This window comes from Haliotis rubra, unplaced genomic scaffold (assembly GCF_003918875.1).
Source record: "Haliotis rubra isolate DU_JTF1 unplaced genomic scaffold, ASM391887v1 Scf944, whole genome shotgun sequence".
Lineage (NCBI taxonomy): Eukaryota > Metazoa > Mollusca > Gastropoda > Lepetellida > Haliotidae > Haliotis > Haliotis rubra.
The window spans coordinates 200,919-210,239 of NW_025767684.1; the positions used below are offsets into that span (position 1 = coordinate 200,919).

Here is a 9,321-nt window from a genome sequence, read left to right on the forward strand (position 1 = left end):
CACCTATTGAAGACGCATTCACTTCACAGGTGTATTCCATCCAATGCAATAGTCAGTGTGCATCTACTATTGGTGTATTCAATGCAGAGGTGTTAGATGCAATATAGAATGCGCATCTACTATTGGTGTATTCAATGCAGAGGTGTTACATGCAATATAGAATGCGCATCTACTATTGGTGTATTCAATGCAGAGGTGTTAGATGCAATATAGAATGCGCATCTACTATTGGTGTATTCAATGCAGAGGGTGTTAGATGCAATATACAATGCGAATCTACTATTGGTGTATTCAATGCAAATGCGCATCTACTATTGGTGTATTCAATGCAGAGGGTGTTAGATGCAATATAGACTGCGCATCTACTATTGGTGTATTCAATGCAGAGGGTGTTAGATGCAATATAGAATGCGCATCTACTATTGGTGTATTCAATGCAGAGGGTGTTAGATGCAATATAGAATGCGCATCTACTATTGGTGTATTCAATGCAGAGGGTGTTAGATGCAATATAGAATGCGCATCTACTATTGGTGTATTCAATGCAGAGGGTGTTAGATGCAATATAGAATGCGCATCTACTATTGGTGTATTCAATGCAGAGGGTGTTAGATGCAATATAGAATGCGCATCTACTATTGGTGTATTCAATGCAGAGGTGTTAGATGCAATATAGAATGCGCATCTACTATTGGTGTATTCAATGCAGAGGTGTTAGATGCAATATAGAATGCGAATCTACTATTGGTGTATTCAATGCAGAGGTGTTACATGCAATATAGAATGCGTGTCTATTGTTGGTGTATTGCAGAGGGTGTTAGATGCAATATAGAAAGTGCGTCTATTGTTGGTGTATTGCAGAGGGTGTTAGATGCAATATAGAATGTGCGTCTATTGTTGGTGTATTGCAGAGGGTGTTAGATGCAATATAGAATGTGCGTCTATTGTTGGTGTATTGCAGAGGGTGTTAGATGCAATATAGAATGTGCGTCTATTGTTGGTGTATTGCAGAGGGTGTTAGATGCAATATAGAATGTGCGTCTATTGTTGGTGTATTGCAATGGGTGTTAGATGCAATATAGAATGTGCGTCTATTGTTGGTGTATTGCAGAGGGTGTTAGATGCAATATAGAATGCGCATCTACTATTGGTGTATTCAATGCAGAGGGTGTTAGATGCAATATAGAATGTGCGTCTATTGTTGGTGTATTGCAGAGGGTGTTAGATGCAATATAGAATGTGCGTCTATTGTTGGTGTATTGCAGAGGGTGTTAGATGCAATATAGAATGTGCGTCTATTGTTGGTGTATTGCAGAGGGTGTTAGATGCAATATAGACTGCGCATCTACTATTGGTGTATTCAATGCAGAGGTGTTAGGTGCAATATAGAATGCGCGTCTATTGGTGGTGTATTGCAGAGGGTGTTAGATGCAATATAGAATGTGCGTCTATTGTTGGTGTATTGCAGAGGGTGTTAGATGCAATATAGAATGCGCATCTATTATTGGTGTATTCAATGCAGAGGGTGTTAGATGCAATATAGAATGTGCGTCTATTGTTGGTGTATTGCAGAGGGTGTTAGATGCAATACAGAATGCGCATCTATTATTGGTGTATTCAATGCAGAGGGTGTTAGATGCAATATAGAATGTGCGTCTATTGTTGGTGTATTGCAGAGGGTGTTAGATGCAATATAGAATGTGCGTCTATTGTTGGTGTATTGCAGAGGGTGTTAGATGCAATATAGAATGTGCGTCTATTGTTGGTGTATTGCAAAGGGTGATAGTCGAAAGGCCCATTTGTATGGTCAGTGGAGAGGAGTTTCATTCACAGCACACCAATTGGATCGTTTCGGGAACGCATCCACGGGGACCTTCAGTGTGAAATATGTATTTTTACAGATACATCATATACATGTTATTTTTGAGATATATTGTGAACGTTTAATATCTACCTATATATGCCTTAGATTTGACAGTGATGCATACAATATGTTTTTTACTGTATATTATTCGTACTTCCAAAACAAAAATATCGGATATGATAATTTATGCAAAATGCCAGGGGTTCTTTAAGTATGCAAATATTTGGATGCAAAACACGTGCCCCGTTTTTCTTACAGTCATAGCACAAAATACCTGAGTCAGTTTCAGAGCAGTTATATAACGTATCTGTGTCTCCTTTAGCCACACAAAACTTGTTTAAATTACGTTGTCAATTACACCTGAGTCAGTTTCAGAGCAGTTATATCACGTACCTTTGTCTCCTTTTACGACATCAAACATGTTTAAATTACGTTGATTTGTTTTCCGTGTTTCCGTGTACGTTATTTTGAATGAATTGAATTTCAGATTGTTTACACATATCCATGTAATAATCTTATTTAGATATATACATAACTGTACATATTTTTTATAATAAAACAGCTGGTTTTATTGCGTGGTGATTTTTGTCTGTTGAGGAGATGAACACAGACTAGAAAACATGTTGAATGTGTGCTTCCTTTGGCTCACAAGACTCCTGGGAGACACTGATACATTCACAGAAAACATGTTGAATGTGTGCTTCCTTTGGCTCACAGGACTCCTGGGAGACACTGATACATTCACAGAAAACAACCGGAATGTGTGCTTCCTTTGGCTCACAGGACTCCTGGGAGACACTGATACATTCACAGAAAACATGCTGAATGTGTGCTTCCTTTGGCTCACAGGACTCTTGGGAGACACTGATACATTCACAGAAAACAACCGGAATGTGTGCTTCCTTTGGCTCACAGGACTCCTGGGAGACACTGATACATTCACAGAAAACATGCTGAATGTGTGCTTCCTTTGGCTCACAGGACTCCTGGGAGACACTGATACATTCACAGAAAACATGCTGAATGTGTGCTTCCTTTGGCTCACAGGACTCCTGGGAGACACTGATACATTCACAGAAAACATGCTGAATGTGTGCTTCCTTTGGCTCACAGGACTCCTGGGAGACACTGATACATTCACAGAAAACATGCTGAATGTGTGCTTCCTTTGGCTCACAGGACTCCTGGGAGACACTGATACATTCACAGAAAACATGTTGAATGTGTGCTTCATTTGGCTCACAGGACTCCTGGGAGACACTGATACATTCACAGAAAACAACCGGAATGTGTGCTTCCTTTGGCTCACAGGACTCCTGGGAGACACTGATACATTCACAGAAAACATGCTGAATGTGTGCTTCCTTTGGCTCACAGGACTCTTGGGAGACACTGATACATTCACAGAAAACAACCGGAATGTGTGCTTCCTTTGGCTCACAGGACTCCTGGGAGACACTGATACATTCACAGAAAACATGCTGAATGTGTGCTTCCTTTGGCTCACAGGACTCCTGGGAGACACTGATACATTCACAGAAAACATGCTGAATGTGTGCTTCCTTTGGCTCACAGGACTCCTGGGAGACACTGATACATTCACAGAAAACATGCTGAATGTGTGCTTCCTTTGGCTCACAGGACTCCTGGGAGACACTGATACATTCACAGAAAACATGCTGAATATGTGCTTCCTTTGGCTCACAGGACAACACATTGTGCAGGGTGGCTGTGTCGGGTGGGTGTGAAGGGTCGATGAACACTATGGGTTTGCATGATGGTGTGAAGGGTGGTAGAGCAAGGTGGGTGTGACGGGTGGGTGTATCGTGTGGGTGTGAAGGATGGCAGAGTAGGGTGGGTGTGTCAGTTCGGTGTGAAGGATGGTAGTGCAGGGTGGGTGTGTCAGGTGGGTGTGAAGGATGGTAGTGCAGAGCGGGTGTGAAGGATGGTAGTGCAGGCATGTGTATCGGGTGAGGGTGAAGAATGGTAGAGTATGGTAGGTGTATCGGGTGAGGGTGAAGAATGGTAGAGTATGGTAGGTGTGTCGGGTGGGTGTGAAGACTGGTAGAGCAGGGTGGGTGTTTTGGAATCGGTGTGAACGTTGGTTGTGCAAGGTGGATGTGATGGATGGTAGAGCAGGGTTTGTGTGTCGGGTGAGTGCGAAGGATGGTTGTGCAGGATGGATGTGTCGGGTGGGTGTGAAAGTAGGGCAGGATGTGATGTTAGAGCAGGCTGAGGATGCCAGGTGGGTGTGAATGATGGTAGTGCAGGGTGGCTTTGTCAGGTGGGTGTGAAGGATGGTAGTGCAGGTTGGCTCTGTCGGGTAGGTGTGAAGGATAGTAGTGCAGGGTGGGTGTGTCAGGTGGGTGTGAAGGATGACAGTGCAGGTTGGCTGTGTCGGTTGGGTGTGAAGGATGGTAGCGCAGGGTGAGTATGTCGGGTGAGTGTGAAGGATGGTAGTGCTGTATGAGTGTTTCGTGTGGGTGCGAAGGATCTATGGTAGTGCAGGGTGGGTGTGTCGGGTGGCTGTATCGGGCTCGTGGGAAGGGGGTAGAGTAGGATTTGTGCATCAAGTTGTTGTGGATAGTGGGTGTGCATAGAGGCCTTGTGGGGCATACATACAGGTAACACCCTGTTATATGGCCGTGGGTGCTATACATAAAGGTAACACCCTGATATATGGCCGTGTATGGTATACATACAGGTTACACCTCGATATATAGCCATCTGGGGTATACATACATGTAACACCCTGATATATGGCCATGTGTGGTATACATACAGGTAACACCCAGATATATGGCCAGGTGTTGTATACATACATGTAACACCTTGATATATAGTCATGTGTGGTATACATACAGGTAACACCCTGATATATGGCCCTATGTGGTATACATACAGGTAACACCTTGATATATGGTCATATGTGGTATACATAAAGATAACACCTTGATATATTGTCATGTGTGGTATACATAGTGATAACACAATGATATATGGTCATATGTGGTATACATACATGTAACACACTGATATATGGTCATGTGTGGTATACATACAGGTAACACCTTGATATATGGCCGTGTGTGGTATACATACAGGTAACACCCTGACATATGGTCATGTGTTGTATACATACAGGTAACACCCTGATATATTGCCATGTATGGTATACATACAGGTAACACCTTGATATATGGTCATGTGTGGAATACATACAAGTAACACCCTGATATATGGCCGTGTGTGGTATCCATATAGGTAACACCTTGATATATGGTCATGTGTGGTATACATAGAGGTAACACCCTGATGACTGACCGTGTGTGGTATTCATAAAGGTAACATCCTCACATATGGCAGTGTGTGGTATACATACAGATAACACCGTGATATATGGCCGCGTTTGGTATACATACAGGTAACACCTTGATATATGGCCATATGTGGTATACATACAGGTAACACCTTGATATATGGCCGTATATCGTATACATACAGGTAACACCCTGATATATGGTCATGTGTGGTATACATACAGGTAACACCCTGGTAAATTGCCGTGTATGGTATACATACAGGTAACTTCCAGATATATTGCCATGTGTGATATACATACAGGTAACACCCTGCCATATGGTAATGTGAGGTATACATACAAGTAACACCGTGATATATTGCCGTGTCTGGTTTACATACAGGTAACACCTTGATATATGGTCATGTGTGGAATACATACAGGTAACACCCTGACATATGGTCATGTGTGGTATACATACAGGTAACACCCTGATATATGGTAATGTGAGGTATACACACAAGAAACACCCTGATATATGGCCGTGTATGGTATACATACAGGTAACACCCTGATATGTGGCATTGACTGGTATGCATACAGATAACACATTGATATCTGGTCGTGTGTTGTATACATACAGGTAACACCCTGATATATGGTCATGTGTGGTATACATACAGGTAACACCCTGATATATGGTAATGTGAGTTATACATACAAGTAACACCGTGAGATATGGCCATGTTTGGTATACATACAGGTAACACCTTGATATATGGCCATATATCGTATACATACAGGTAACATCCTCATATATGGCAGTGTGTGGTATACATACAGATAACACCGTGATATATCGGCCGTGTTTGGTATACATACAGGTAACACCTTGATATATGGCCATATATCGTATACATACAGGTAACATCCTCATATATGGCAGTGTGTGGTATACATACAGGTAACACCTTGATATATGGCCGTATATCGTATACATACAGGTAACACCCTGACATATGGTCATGTGTGGTATACATACAGGTAACACCCTGATATATTGCTGTGTATGGTATACATGCAGGTAACACCTTGATATATGGTCTTCTGTGGTACACATACAGGTAACACCCTGATATATGGTCATGTGTGGTATACATACAGGTAACTTCCAGATATATTGCCGTGTGTGGTATACATACAGGTAACACCTTGATATATGGTCATGTGTGGAATACATAATGATAACACCCTGATATATTGCCGTGTGTGGTATCCATACAGGTAACACCTTGATATATGGTCATGTGTGGTATACATATAGATAACCGCCTGATGTCTGGCTGTGTGTGGTATACATAAAGGTAACACCCTGATATATGGCCATGTGTGGTATACATACAGATAACATCGTGATATATGGCCGTGTATGCTATACATACATCTAACACCATGACATATGGCCGTGTGTGGTGTTCATACAGGTAACATCCTGATATATGGCTGTGTGTGGTATACATAAAGGTAACACCTTGATATATTGCCGTGTGTGGTATACATACAGCTAACACCCTGATGTCTGGCCGTGTATGGTATACATACAGGTAACACCCTGATATATTGCTGTGTATGGTATACATGCAGGTAACACCTTGATATATGGTCTTCTGTGGTACACATACAGGTAACACCCTGACATACGGTAATGTGAGGTATACATAAAAGTAACACCCTGATATAATGCCGTGTATGGTATACATACAGGTAACACCTTGATATATGGTCATGTGTGGAATACATAAAGATAACACCCTGATATATTGCCGTGTGTGGTATCCATACAGGTAACACCTTGATATATGGTCATGTGTGGTATACATATAGATAACCGCCTGATGTCTGGCTGTGTGTGGTATACATAAAGGTAACACCCTGATATATGGCCATGTGTGGTATACATACAGAGAACATCGTGATATATGGCCGTGTATGCTATACATACATCTAACACCATGACATATGGCCGTGTGTGGTGTTCATACAGGTAACATCCTGATATATGGCTGTGTGTGGTATACATAAAGGTAACACCTTGATATATTGCCGTGTGTGGTATACATACAGCTAACACCCTGATGTCTGGCCGTGTATGGTATACATACAGGTAACACCCTGATATATGGCCGTATGTGGTATACATCTAGGTAACACCCTGATATATGGTCATATGTGGTATACATAGAGGTAACACCTTGACATATGGCCGTGTGCGGTATACATACAGGTATCACCCTGATGTCTGGCCGTGTGTGGAATACATACAGGTAACACCCTGATATATGGTCATGTGTGGTATACAAACAGGTAACACCTTGATATATGGTCATGTGTGGTATACATCCAGGTAAGACCCTGATTTATTGCTGTTTATGATATACATACAGGTAACACCCTGATATATCGTCATGTGTGGTTGAGTTGAGTTGAGTTGAGTTGGGCTTTACGTCACATCGGCATTATTCCAGCCATATAGTGACGAGAACAAGTCTGCATTAATATACATTGTAAGTACAAAGTGGTTTCGTTTCAAAGACATACATTCATTACGTTGTAATTTTAGGACAGAGAATGTCATAGCACTAGATTGAAAAGCAGATACATTCGTTATTGACATTACACAGTTACATTCGTCATGTGTGGGATACATACAGCTAACACCATGATATATAGTCATGTGTGGTATACATCCAGGTAACACCTTGATATATTGACGTGTATAATATACATACAGGTAACACCTAGATATATGGTCATGTGTGGAATACATACAGGTAACACCCTGACATATGGTCATGTGTGGTATACAGACAGGTAACACCCTGATATATGGTAATGTGTGCTATACATACAAGTAACACCCTGATATATTGTCATGTGTGGTATTCATACAGGTTACACCTTGATATATGGTCATGTGTGGTATACATAAAGATGTGTGGTATACATAAAGATAACCCCCTGATGTCTGGCTGTGTGTGGTATACATAAAGGTAACACCCTGATATATGGCCATGTGTGGTATACACACAGGTAACACCTTGATATATGGTCATGTGTGGTATACATCCAGGTAAAACTCAGATATATGGCCATGTGTTGTATACATACATGTCACTCCTTGATATGTGGCATTGACTGGTATGCATACAGATAACACATTGATATCTGGTCATGTGTTGTATACATACAGGTAACACCCTGATATATGGTCATGTGTGGTATACATACAGGTAACACCCTGATATATGGTAATGTGAGTTATACACACAAGTAAAACCCTAATATATGGCCGTGTGTGGTATCCATACAGGTAACACCCTGATATATGGTCATGTGTAGTATACATACAGGTAACACCCTGATGTCTGGCCGTGTGTGGTATACATAAAGGTAACATCCTCATATATGGCAGTGTGTGATATACATACAGATAACACCGTGATATATGGCCGTGTTTGGTATACATACAGGTAACACCTTGATATACGGCCATATATCGTATACATACAGGTAACATCCTCATATATGGCAGTGTGTGGTATACATACAGGTAACACGTTGATATATGGCCGTATATCGTATACATACAGGTAACACCCTGACATATGGTCATGTTTGGTATACATACAGGTAACACCTTGATATATTGATGTGTATGGTATACATGCAGGTAACACCTTGATATATGGTCTTCTGTGGTATACATACAGGTAATACCCTGATATATGGTCATGTGTGGTATACATACAGGTAACTTCCAGATATTTTGCCGTGTGTGGTATACATACAGGTAACACCATGACATACGGTAATGTGAGGTATACATACAGGTAACACCCTGATATAATGCCGTGTATCGTATACATACAGGTAACACCTTCATATATGGTCATGTGTGGAATACATAAAGATAACACCCTGACATATTGTCATGTGTGGTATACATACAGGTAACACCCTGATATATGGTAATGTGAGGTATACATACAAGTAACACCCTGATATATTGCCGTGTGTGGTATCCATACAGGTAACACCTTGATATATGGTCATGTGTAGTATACATATAGATAACCGCCTGATGTCTGGCTGTGTG

General features: G+C 41.3%; 1 long non-coding RNA gene across 1 annotated transcript; it reads left to right on the plus strand.

The window, feature by feature from the left end:
- Positions 1–284: 284 nt before the first annotated feature.
- Positions 285–2,435, plus strand: LOC124264805. The gene is made up of 2 exons (XR_006895253.1): positions 285–1,378; positions 1,479–2,435. It is a non-coding gene; the product is annotated as an uncharacterized LOC124264805 (long non-coding RNA).
- Positions 2,436–9,321: the final 6,886 nt, after the last annotated feature.